General features: G+C 33.1%; 1 protein-coding gene and 1 long non-coding RNA gene across 3 annotated transcripts in view; one reads left to right on the top strand and one right to left on the bottom strand.

The window, feature by feature from the left end:
• Nucleotides 1-14142, top strand: part of LOC143243317 (uncharacterized) — a 302587-nt gene that overhangs the window by 149154 nt on the left and 139291 nt on the right. The window lies entirely within an intron of this gene.
• LOC143242815 (uncharacterized) lies at nucleotides 640-2468 on the bottom strand. Its single transcript, XR_013023268.1, has 3 exons — nucleotides 2314-2468; nucleotides 1764-1974; nucleotides 640-782 (listed from the first exon to the last, which is right to left on the bottom strand). It is a non-coding gene; the product is annotated as an uncharacterized LOC143242815 (long non-coding RNA).

The following is a 14142-nucleotide window of genomic DNA, read 5'->3' as shown; positions in this document are numbered from 1 at the left end:
TTTCTTACTTTGGGCACTTTAAGTCTGTATTTTGTGATAGGTGTGTTAATGATTATGTGGATATATATGTGATGACGAGATATCCACTTGAAGTAAAAATGTATCTTAAGATAGCTGGTAAGGGTATTAAAACATTTATTAAAATAAAGTGGAAAACAACATTTCGACCTACATGGGTCATCGTCAGATTAACTTGTACATGTAACCTTGTCCGTATAGTTTAATTTCGCTATCTTGTGTTTCAAAGTGGTTACAAATGTCTTCATTTTCAATGGACATTTCTTCCGTTTTTTATATATCCTTACTCTCTTTTCCCTGTTTATAAGAATTGATCTCTTATAGAGGAACATTAAAACAAAATATTAACAAACGTTAGGCGAAACACTTTAATATTTATAAAACTAACACTCTACATCAACAAAATGTTTTTAATTGATTTCAAAGTAAAATTTTATTTATATTGTGTGGTAAAGAACATTTCTTTTATGACAGTGAAGCACATGATAGAAACGGTGTTTAAATGTTGGTTACAGTAAGCGACCTAATTTTGGTGTCACTAGAATCCAAATCAAACATTTCTTTTCTCAAAAGTCAATTCTTTAAAAACACATAAAGAAAATATAAAAGTAACTTCAAACATATTCTAAAAGTTATGTTTATTTTCTAAGAAATATTGAAAATGGTATTTTTTGAAGGTAAAAAACAACTTTATATCGTTAACAATTAAACGTTATCCGAGTCATGCATGGTTCGTTTTCTTTCTTCACCAATAGCTGTGACCACTGAAAGAAACATTAAACAAAGTGAGAATCAACAACTTTTAAAATTGTAGTTAATTATGCAAAAATTAATTATAGTTGTGATACCTGTGGTTTTGTTGTAGACAATAACAGTATTATATAAACAGTTGTTGTGATACCTCTAGTATTATTGTAGGCAATGACAGTATTATATAAACACTTTTGTGATACCTCTGGTATTGCTGTAGACAATGACAGTATTATATGAACACTTGTTGTGATATATCTGACATTGCTGTAGACAATGAGAGTAGTATATATACATTGTTTTGATACCTCTGGTATTGTTATAGGCAATGACATTATTATATAAACACTGTTGTGATACCTCTGGTACTGCTGTAGACAATGACATTATTATATAAACACTGTTGTGATACCTCTGGTACTGCTGTAGACAATGACAGTATTATATGAACACTTGTGATACTTTTGAGTCTGTTACAGACACTGACAGTGATGTATGAACACTTGTTGCGAACTATTGTTGTAAATAACACCTTTATTGTGTGAAAACGTCTTATGAAGTCCTCGCTGTACTTTTAGACAGCTATCATACGATCTAATCAAGTTCTTAAAGACAGAGAACTCATAGTTACAGAGACATTCTGAGAAGAATTTCAATATTCTATTAACTGTTGTTTGTTCATGGACATTTGAATAAAAGTTGTTCAAAATGCCAAAGAAAGAAAAAAATATTATTTGTGATAAAATCGAAAATTGCTTGGAATACGAATTTCGTTTTCTAGATTTAAAACAATTAATATTTTACATAAAATAAAAAGACATGTGTTATATTTAATGTACATTATCTTAACATTAAATTTTTATTACAAATATTTACTATAATAATGGTTCTGTGATCAGAGTTGCGAACGGTACTCTATTATATAACATCATTTAATGTAGCTGTAAAAAGAAATGTTTTGGAATCAAATGACATTAATATAGTTTAACACTTACTATCCACCGTATCCGCCTCTATATCCTCCATATCCGCCTCTATATCCTCCATATCCACCATGGTATCCGCCACCATAGCCTCCGTATCCACCTCTATATCCACCATAACCACCGTATCCACCATATCTACCGGCCCCTACTACACTCAGTACCACCAAAAGAGCCACCAGTCCCACCAACAGTACACATTTGGTATTCATATTTGTAAGATCTATAAACAAAAGATTATTGAATATAATAAACACATTGTCACAGTTTCACAGTTGGATAATGTTAAAACTGCTATGATTCCTTTGTATTGTTAGTTAGTGTGTAGATCTATGGTTAACTAAGTAGATAAGAACAAACGTATGTTTAAAGTTAAGATATGTAAGAAGTATAGGTATATTATTAACGTCTTATATGTAAATAATTAACGAATCAGTAACACAAACATAACATTGTTATAATATCTAAGACTAACTTAACTGTTCAGTTGTATAAATAATTCCTGCTTTGTTCTTGATGTAAAGAAACATCTAACGATGAATAAAGACAAAATATAACTTACCAAACACAACACTACTGACACCTCTCTTGTTCTGAACTTGATAACAAATCTGTGTGTGATCGTTCTATATATACCTGTTTTAATATCACTGTTATAGTTGGTATGTGGTAGGGAAAGTCCGATATTGCAACAAAGAAAATAACCAGAAGGTATCGTCCATGGTGTAAGCAGTTTTCACCAGTCCGTTCTGCTTCCTGTAGCTGTGTACTCATAAGTTTTTATTTGATTGGCTGATCTTTTTTTTTAACTATTGTCTCTAGCTGAATAGTATCTGTCTATTGGAGAAGAAGTTCATAACTAGATCCACCATAACCTATTTTAATGTAAGCAATGCTTTGTTTGTTTGTTTGTTTGGGAATTTCGCACAAAGCTACTCGAGGGCTATCTGTGCTAGCCGTCCCTAATTTAGCAGTGTAAGACTAGAGGGAAGTCATCACCACCCACCGCCAACTCTTGGGCTACTCTTTACCAACGAATAGTGGGATTGACCGTCACATTATACACCCCCACGGCTGGGAGGGCGAGCATGTTTAGCGCGACGCGGGCGCGAACCCGCGACCCTCGGATTACGAGTCGCACGCCTTACGCGCTAGGCCATGCCGGGCCCCGTAAGCAATGCGAGGAACCCCTTTGTCTGTAAAAATATACAATTATGTTACTAAAGAAATTCATCTCGAACTAGTTCAACGGTAATTCTTCTCGGTGGTATGCAATGTTATTATTAGTGAATGGATTTAAACACTAAAATCACGGGTTCGATTCTTCTCGGTGGACTTACAAGATAGCCCAATGTTATTATTAGTGAATGTTGTTAAAATTCTTCCCGACGACAGTTTTACCAGAAATAAATGTGACATAGGTATATGTTATTATTAGTGAATGTTGTTAAACTTCTTCCCGACGACAGTTTTACCAGAGACAAATGTGACATAGGTGTATGTTATTATTAGTGAATGTTGTTAAACTTCTTCCCGACGACAGTTTTACCAGAGACAAATGTGACATAGGTATATGTTATTATTAGTGAATGTTGTTAAACTTCTTCCCGACGACAGTTTTACCAGAGACAAATGTGACATAGGTATATGTTATTATTAGTGAATGTTGTTAAACTTCTTCCCGACGACAGTTTTACCAGAAACAAATGTGACATAGGTATATGTTATTATTAGTGAATGTTGTTAAACTTCTTCCCGACGACAGTTTTACCAGAAACAAATGTGACATAGGTGTATGTATTAGTGAATGTTGTTTTGATGTTTGTAACTAAACATATTTATAGTTTGTTTGTTTTTGAATCATGCGCAAACCTACACAATGGATGTCTACGCTAGCCGTTCTTAATTTAACAGCGTAAGACTAGAAGGAAGGCAATTAGTCATCACCATTCACCGCCAACTTTTGGGCTACTCTTTTACTAACGAATAGTGGGATCGATCGTCACATTATAACGCCCCTACGACTGAAAGGGTGAGCATATTTGGTATGACAGGAAAGTGAACCCGCGACCCTCAGATAACGCGTCGAGTGTTTAAGTCTAGAAGGAAGGCAGCTAGTTATCACCATTCACCACCAATTATTTGGATATTCTTTCAACAACTAATAGCGAACGTAACATTATTTCTTATTTTGATGTGATGGAGATTAGAATCTGCGACTTTCAGATTACGAGTCGAGCGCCCTAACCACCTGGCCATACCGTGCCAGAAACATGTTTATAGAACCTATTTCTCTAAAGAACAGTTAGCCTAACTCATGACAATAATAAACAGAAGACTTATTAACATTCATATGAATAATGACATTAAAAACAAAACTGCAATGACTGTTTTGTACAGTTTAAAATATGTTTTTTATTACAACTAAAGTTTGTCATTGTTGTTCTAAGTTACATACTAGGCTATTTGGTCTCACACAACCACAAAACACATTTAAACAAATATTTGCAGTCCATATTATCGTATACTTAAATTGTATTTGTTGTATTGCGTTCACAGTTTCTTTTGTTTTAACAGGAACTAGAAATTACGTTATTTTTGCTCAATTTATTACCGAGACTCGAGTGACGAGTTTGGGTGTTTTATTTCATATACTTATTACTGTTGGTCTACTGAAAGACTGAATCTAAACAATTTCGATACGGATTAACAGATAAGAATAGAGAGAAAAAGTTTTACCATTTTGATTTGATAACTTGAATAGGTGGATATACAGTTAGTGGTTTTATGTTTTCAATAGTTCTCTACAGTATATACAGACTAACTGTTTATGCTGTACAATATATATATTCACTAAGTACGTTTATCCTGCTCGATAATACATATACACTAACTGGGGTGCGTTAATCTTGCTTTTCAATACATATAAATTAACTGTTGTACGTTTATCCTGCTCTATAATACATACACACTGACTGGAGTACGTTTATCCTGCTCTATAACACATATACACTAGCTGTATTACGTTTATCCTGCTCTATAATGCATATAAACTAATTTCAGTACGTTCATTCTAATGTATAATACATATGCACTAACAGGGGTACATTTATCCTGGTCTACAATATATATAAAATAACTGCATTATGTTTATCCAACTCTATAATAAATATACATTAACTGTTGTACGTTTATCTGGCTCCGCAATACATATACACTAACTGGAGTACGTTTATCCTGCTCTATAATACATTTACACTTACTACACTACGTTTATCCTGCTTTATAATACATATACACCAACTGGAGTACGTTTATAATGCTTTATAATACATATACACCAACTGGAGTACGTTTATCCTGCTCTATAACACATATGCACCAACTGGAGTACGTTTATCCTGCTCTATAATACATATACACTAGCTGTAGTGCGTTTATCCTGCTCTATAATATATATACACTACTTACACTACGTGTACCCTGCTTTATAATACATATGCACTAACTGGAGTACATCTATCTTGCTCTATAATACATATACACTAATTGGAATATCCTTTTCTGGATGGATTTATGTAAATTGATAAAAGGTTGTATTTTGGCATCAGAAGTTCCTTCTGTTCTTTGTAATTGACAAACAAAAGCAGTAATAACTGTCAAAAATAAAATGTGAAACCAAAACTTTGCATGTAGATTTGCACGGACCAATGAATCTCCAACCAAAATATGGCGAAGATCTCTCTTAAGGGACAAAACAGTGCTAAAAAACAAGAAGAAAATTTTACAAAAACTACGAAGAACAAAACGAAAATTTGAAAATACCCAACATGGCCCTGATGAACTATCATATTAATATTCCTGCACAATTTATGAAGTAGTTAAAGACAATACTAGTCCACATGGACCTGATGAACAATCATATTAATATTGTTACACACTCTATGAAGTAGTTACAGACAATTCTAGTCCACATGGCCCTGATGAACTATCATATTAATATTCCTACACATTTTATGAAGTAGTTACAGACCTGAAACTATCATATTAATAGTCCACTTTATGAAGTAGTTACAGAGTCCAATGGACCTGATGAACTATCATATTAATATTCCTACACACTTTATGAAGTAGTTACAGACAATACTAGTCCAATGGACCTGATGAACTATCATATTAATATTCCTGAACACTTTATGAAGTAGTTACAGACAATACTAGTCCAATGGACCTGATGAACAATCATATTAATATTCCTACACATTTTATGAAGTAAATACAGACAATACTAGTCCACATGGCCCTGATGAACTATCATATTAATATTGTTACACATTCTATGAAATAGTTACAGACAATACTAGTCCACATGGCCCTGATGAACTATCATGTTAATATTGTTACACACTTTATGAAATAATTACAGACAATACTAGTCCATATGGCCCTAATGAACTATCATGTTAATATTGTTACACACTTTATGAAGTAATTACAGACAATACTAGTCCACATGGCCCTGATTTATTAGCATATTAATATTTCTGCACACTTTATGAAGTAGTTAGAGAAAATACTAGTCCACATGGCCCTGATGAACTACCATATTAATATTCCTTTACACCTTATGAAGTAGTTACAGACAATACTAGTCCACATGGACCTGATGCACTATCATATTAATATTGTTACACTCTTTATGAAGTAGTTACAGACAATACTAATTAACATGGCACTGATGAACTATCATATTAATATTGTTACACACTTTGTGAAGTAGTTACAGATAATATTAGTTTACATGGACCTCATAAACAATCATATTAATATTCCTACACATTTTAAGAAGTAGTTACAGACAATACTAGTCCACATGGTCCTGATGAACTATCATATTAATATTGTTACACACTTTATGAAGTAGTTACAGACAATACTAGTTCACATGGCCCTGATGAACTATCATATTAATATTGTTACACACTTTATGAAGTAGTTAGAGAAAATACTAGTCCACAAGGCCCTGATGAACTATCATATTAATATTGTTACACACTTTATGAAACAATTACAGACAATACTAGTCCATATAATATTGTCCCTAAAGAACTATCATGTTAATATTGTTACACACTTTATGAAGTAATTACAGACAATACTAGTCCACATGGCCCTGACTTACTATCATATTAATATTTCTGCACACTTTATTAAGTAGTTAGAGAAAATACTAGTCCACATGGCCCTGACGAACTACCATATTAATATTCCTTTACACCTTATGAAGTAGTTACAGACAATACTAGTCCACATGGCACTGATGAACTATCATATTAATATTGTTACACACTCTATGAAGTAGTTACAGACAATACTAGTCCACCTGGCCCTGATAAACTATCATATTAATATTCCTGCACACTTTATGAAGTAGTTACAGACAATACTAGTCCACATGGACCTGATGAACAATCATATTAATATTTCTACACATTTTATGAAGTAGTTACAGACAATACTAGTCGACTTGGCCCTGATGAACTATGATATTAATATTTTTAAACATTCTATGAAGTAGTTACAGACAATACTAGTTCACATGGCCCTGATGAACTATTATATTAATATTGTTACACACTTATTGAAGTAGTTACACACAATACTAGTCCACAAGGCCCTGATGAACTATCATATTAATATTGTTACACACTTTATGAAATAATTACAGACAATACTAGTCCATATGGCCCTAATGAACTATCATGTTAGTATTGTTACACACTTCATGAAGTAATTACAGACAATACTAGTCCACATGGCCCTGATTTATTATCATATTAATATTTCTGCACACTTTATGAAGTAGTTAGAGAAAATACTAGTCCACATGGCCCTGATGAACTACCATATTAATATTCCTTTACACCTTATGAAGTAGTTACAGACAATACTAGTCCACATGGACCTGATGAACTATCATATTAATATTGTTACACACTTTATGAAGTAGTTACAGACAATACTAGTCCACATGGCCCTGATGAACTATCATATTAATATTGTTACAAAGATTACGAAGTAATTACAAACAATACTAGTCCACATGGCCCTGATGAACTATCATATTAATATTCCTACACATTTTAAGAAGTAGTTACAGACAATACTAGTCCACATGGCCCTGATGAACTATCATATTAATATTGTTGCACACTTTATGAAGTACTTACACACAATACTACTCCACATGGTCCTGATGAACAATCATATTAATATTCCTGCACACTTTATGAAGTAGTTACAGACAATACTAGTCCACATGGCCCTGATGAACTATCATATTAATATTGTTACACACTTTATGAAGTAGTTACAGACAATACTAGTCCACATGGCCCTGATGAACTATCATATTAATATTCCTTCACTTTATGAAGTAGTTACAGACAATACTAGTCCACATGGCCCTGATGAACTATCATATTAATATTGTTACACACTTTATGAAGTAATTACAGACAATACTAGTCCACATGGCCCTGATGAACTATCATATTAATATTGTTACACACTTTATGAAGTAGTTACAGACAATACTAGTCCACATGGCCCTGATGAACTATCATATTAATATTGTTACACACTTTATGAAGTAGTTACAGACAATACTAGTCCACATGGCCCTGATGAACTATCATATTAATATTCCTACACATTTTATGAAGTAGTTACAGACAATACTAGTCCACATGGCCCTGATGAACTATCATATTAATATTGTTACACACTTTATGAAGTAGTTACAGACAATACTAGTCCACATGGCCCTGATGAACTATCATATTAATATTGTTGCACACTTTATGAAGTAGTTACAGACAATACTAGTCCACATGGCCCTGATGAACTATCATATTAATATTCCTGCACATTTTATGAAGTAGTTACAGACAATACTAGTCCACATGGCCCTGATGAACTATCATATTAATATTCCTGCACACTTTATGAAGTAGTTACAGACAATACTAGTCCACATGGCCCTGATGAACTATCATATTAATATTGTTACACACTTTATGAAGTAGTTACAGACAATACTAGTCCACATGGCCCTGATGAACTATCATATTAATATTGTTACACACTTTATGAAGTAGTTACAGACAATACTAGTCCACATGGCCCTGATGAACTATCATATTAATATTGTTACACACTTTATGAAGTAGTTACAGACAATACTAGTCCACATGGCCCTGATGAACTATCATATTAATATTTCTGCACACTTTATGAAGTAGTTACAGACAATACTAGTCCACATGGGCCCTGATGAACTATCATATTAATATTCCTGCACACTTTATGAAGTAGTTACAGACAATACTAGTCCACATGGACCTGATGAACTATCATATTAATATTCCTTCACACTTTATGAAGTAGTTACAGACAATACTAGTCCACATGGCCCTGATGAACTATCATATTAATATTGTTACACACTTTATGAAGTAGTTACAGACAATACTAGTCCACATGGCCCTGATGAACTATCATATTAATATTCCTTCACTTTTATGAAGTAGTTACAGACAATACTAGTCCACATGGCCCTGATGAACTATCATATTAATATTGTTACACACTTTATGAAGTAGTTACAGACAATACTAGTCCACATGGCCCTGATGAACTATCATATTAATATTCCTACACACTTTATGAAGTAGTTACAGACAATACTAGTCCACATGGCCCTGATGAACTATCATATTAATATTGTTACACACTTTATGAAGTAGTTACAGACAATACTAGTCCACATGGCCCTGATGAACTATCATATTAATATTCCTACACATTTTATGAAGTAGTTACAGACAATACTAGTCCACATGGCCCTGATGAACTATCATATTAATATTTCTGCACACTTTATGAAGTAGTTACAGACAATACTAGTCCACATGGCCCTGATGAACTATCATATTAATATTGTTACACACTTTATGAAGTAGTTACAGACAATACTAGTCCACATGGCCCTGATGAACTATCATATTAATATTGTTACACACTTTGTGAAGTAGTTACAGATAATATTAGTCCACATGGCCCTGATGAACTATCATATTAATATTCCTACACATTTTAAGAAGTAGTTACAGACAATACTAGTCCACATGGCCCTGATGAACTATCATATTAATATTGTTACACACTTTATGAAGTAGTTACAGACAATACTAGTCCACATGGCCCTGATGAACTATCATATTAATATTGTTACACACTTTATGAAGTAGTTAGAGAAAATACTAGTCCACAAGGCCCTGATGAACTATCATATTAATATTGTTACACACTTTATGAAATAATTACAGACAATACTAGTCCATAAGGCCCTGATGAACTATCATATTAATATTGTTACACACTTTATGAAGTAATTACAGACAATACTAGTCCACATGGCCCTGATTTACTATCATATTAATATTTCTGCACACTTTATGAAGTAGTTAGAGAAAATACTAGTCCACATGGCCCTGATGAACTACCATATTAATATTCCTTTACACCTTATGAAGTAGTTACAGACAATACTAGTCCACATGGCCCTGATGAACTATCATATTAATATTGTTACACACTTTATGAAGTAGTTACAGACAATACTAGTCCACATGGCCCTGATGAACTATCATATTAATATTCCTTCACACTTTATGAAGTAGTTACAGACAATACTAGTCCACATGGCCCTGATGAACTATCATATTAATATTGTTACACACTTTATGAAGTAGTTACAGACAATACTAGTCCACATGGCCCTGATGAACTATCATATTAATATTGTTACACACTTTATGAAGTAGTTACAGACAATACTAGTCCACATGGCCCTGATGAACTATCATATTAATATTCCTACACATTTTAAGAAGTAGTTACAGACAATACTAGTCCACATGGCCCTGATGAACTATCATATTAATATTGTTACACACTTTATGAAGTAGTTACAGACAATACTAGTCCACATGGCCCTGATGAACTATCATATTAATATTCCTTCACACTTTATGAAGTAGTTACAGACAATACTAGTCCACATGGCCCTGATGAACTATCATATTAATATTGTTACACACTTTATGAAGTAGTTACAGACAATACTAGTCCACATGGCCCTGATGAACTATCATATTAATATTCCTTCACACTTTATGAAGTAGTTACAGACAATACTAGTCCACATGGCCCTGATGAACTATCATATTAATATTCTTACACACTTTATGAAGTAGTTACAGACAATACTAGTCCACATGGCCCTGATGAACTATCATATTAATATTGTTACACACTTTATGAAGTAGTTACAGACAATACTAGTCCATATGGCCCTGATGAACTATCATATTAATATTGTTACACACTTTATGAAGTAGTTACAGACAATACTAGTCCACATGGCCCTGATTTACTATCATATTAATATTTCTGCACACTTTATGAAGTAGTTAGAGAAAATACTAGTCCACATGGCCCTGATGAACTATGCACACACATATACAGACAATAATATTCCATATTAATATTTTACACCTTATGAAGTAGTTACAGACAATACTAGTCCACATGGCCCTGATGAACTATCATATTAATATTGTTACACACTTTATGAAGTAATTACAGACAATACTAGTCGACCTGGCCCTGATAAACTATCATATTAATATTCCTTCACCCTTTATGAAGTAGTTACAGACAATACTAGTCCTCAAGCCCTGATGAACAATCATAATAATATTGTTACACACTTTATGAAGTAGTTACAGACAATACTAGTCCACATGGCCCTGATGAACTATCATATTAATATTGTTACACACTTTATGAAGTAGTTACAGACAATACTAGTCCACATGGACCTGATGAACTATCATATTAATATTGTTACACATTCTATGAAGTAGTTACAGACAATACTAGTCCACATGGCCCTGATGAACTATCATATTAATATTGTTACACATTTTATGAAGTAGTTACAGACAATACTAGTCCACATGGCCCTGATGAACTATCATAATAATATTCCTTCACACTTTATGAAGTAGTTACACACAATACTAGTCCACATGGCCCTGATGAACTATCATATTAATATTGTTACACACTTTATGAAGTAGTTACAGACAATACTAGTCCACATGGCCCTGATGAACTATCATTTATGAAGTAGTTAATATTCCTTCACACTTTATGATAGTAGTTAGTAGTTACACACAATACTAGTCCACATGGCCCTGATGAACTATCATATTAATATTGTTACACACTTTATGAAGTAGTTACAGACAATACTAGTCCACATGGCCCTGATGAACTATCATATTAATATTGTTACACACTTTATGAAGTAGTTACAGACAATACTAGTCCACATGGCCCTGATGAACTATCATATTAATATTCCTACACATTTATGAAGTAGTTACAGACAATACTAGTCCACATGGCCCTGATGAACTATCATATTAATATTCCTACACATTTTAAGAAGTAGTTACAGACAATACTAGTCCACATGGCCCTGATGAACTATCATATTAATATTGTTACACACTTTATGAAGTAGTTACAGACAATACTAGTCCACATGGCCCTGATGAACTATCATATTAATATTGTTACACACTTTATGAAGTAGTTACAGACAATACTAGTCCACATGGCCCTGATGAACTATCATATTAATATTCCTGCACACTTTATGAAGTAGTTACAGACAATACTAGTCCACATGGCCCTGATGAACTATCATATTAATATTCCTGCACACTTTATGAAGTAGTTACAGACAATACTAGTCCACATGGCCCTGATGAACTATCATATTAATATTGTTATACACTTTATGAAGTAGTTACAGACAATACTAGTCCACATGGCCCTGATGAACTATCATATTAATATTGTTACACACTTTATGAAGTAGTTACAGACAATACTAGTCCACATGGCCCTGATGAACTATCATATTAATATTGTTACACACTTTATGAAGTAGTTACAGACAATACTAGTCCACATGGCCCTGATTTACTATCATATTAATATTTCTGCACACTTTATGAAGTAGTTACAGACAATACTAGTCCACATGGCCCTGATGAACTATCATATTAATATTGTTACACACTTTATGAAGTAGTTACAGACAATACTAGTCCACATGGCCCTGATGAACTATCATATTAATATTGTTACACACTTTGTGAAGTAGTTACAGATAATATTAGTCCACATGGACCTGATAAACAATCATATTAATATTCCTACACATTTTAAGAAGTAGTTACAGACAATACTAGTCCACATGGCCCTGATGAACTATCATATTAATATTGTTACACATTCTATGAAGTAGTTACAGACAATACTAGTTCACATGGCCCTGATGAACTATTATATTAATATTGTTACACACTTATTTAAGTAGTTACACACAATACTAGTCCACATGGCCATGATGAACTATCATATTAATATTGTTACACACTTTATGAAGTAGTTAGAGAAAATACTAGTCCACATGGCCCTGATGAACTATCATATTAATATTGTTACACACTTTATGAAACAATTACAGACAATACTAGTCCATATAATATCCACATGGTCCATGTCCCTGATGAACTATCATATTAATATTGTTACACACTTTATGAAGTAGTTACAGACAATACTAGTCCACATGGCCCTGATGAACTATCATATTAATATTTGTGCACACTTTATGAAGTAGTTACAGACAATACTAGTCCACATGGCCCTGATGAACTATCATATTAATATTCCTGCACACTTTATGAAGTAGTTACAGACAATACTAGTCCACATGGCCCTGATGAACTATCATATTAATATTCCTACACATTTTATGAAGTAGTTACAGACAATACTAGTCCACATGGCCCTGATGAACTATCATATTAATATTTTACACATTTATGTTACACATTTATGAAGTAGTTACAGACAATACTAGTCCACATGGCCCTGATGAACTATCATATTAATATTGTTACACACTTTATGAAGTAGTTACAGACAATACTAGTCCACATGGCCCTGATGAACTATCATATTAATATTGTTACACACTTTATGAAGTAGTTACAGACAATACTAGTCCACATGGCCCTGATGAACTATCATATTAATATTTCTTCACACTTTATGAAGTAGTTACAGACAATACTAGTCCACATGGCCCTGATGAACTATCATATTAATATTCCTTTACACTTTATGAAGTAGTTACAGACAATACTAGTCCACATGGACCTGATGAACTATCATATTAATA

The sequence above is a fragment of the Tachypleus tridentatus genome, unplaced genomic scaffold (genome assembly GCF_004210375.1).
Source record: "Tachypleus tridentatus isolate NWPU-2018 unplaced genomic scaffold, ASM421037v1 Hic_cluster_2, whole genome shotgun sequence".
In the NCBI taxonomy this organism is placed as follows: Eukaryota; Metazoa; Arthropoda; class Merostomata; order Xiphosura; family Limulidae; genus Tachypleus; species Tachypleus tridentatus.
The sequence above is the reverse complement of the archived record's forward strand: the minus strand, read 5'-3'. Positions and strand labels throughout refer to the sequence as shown.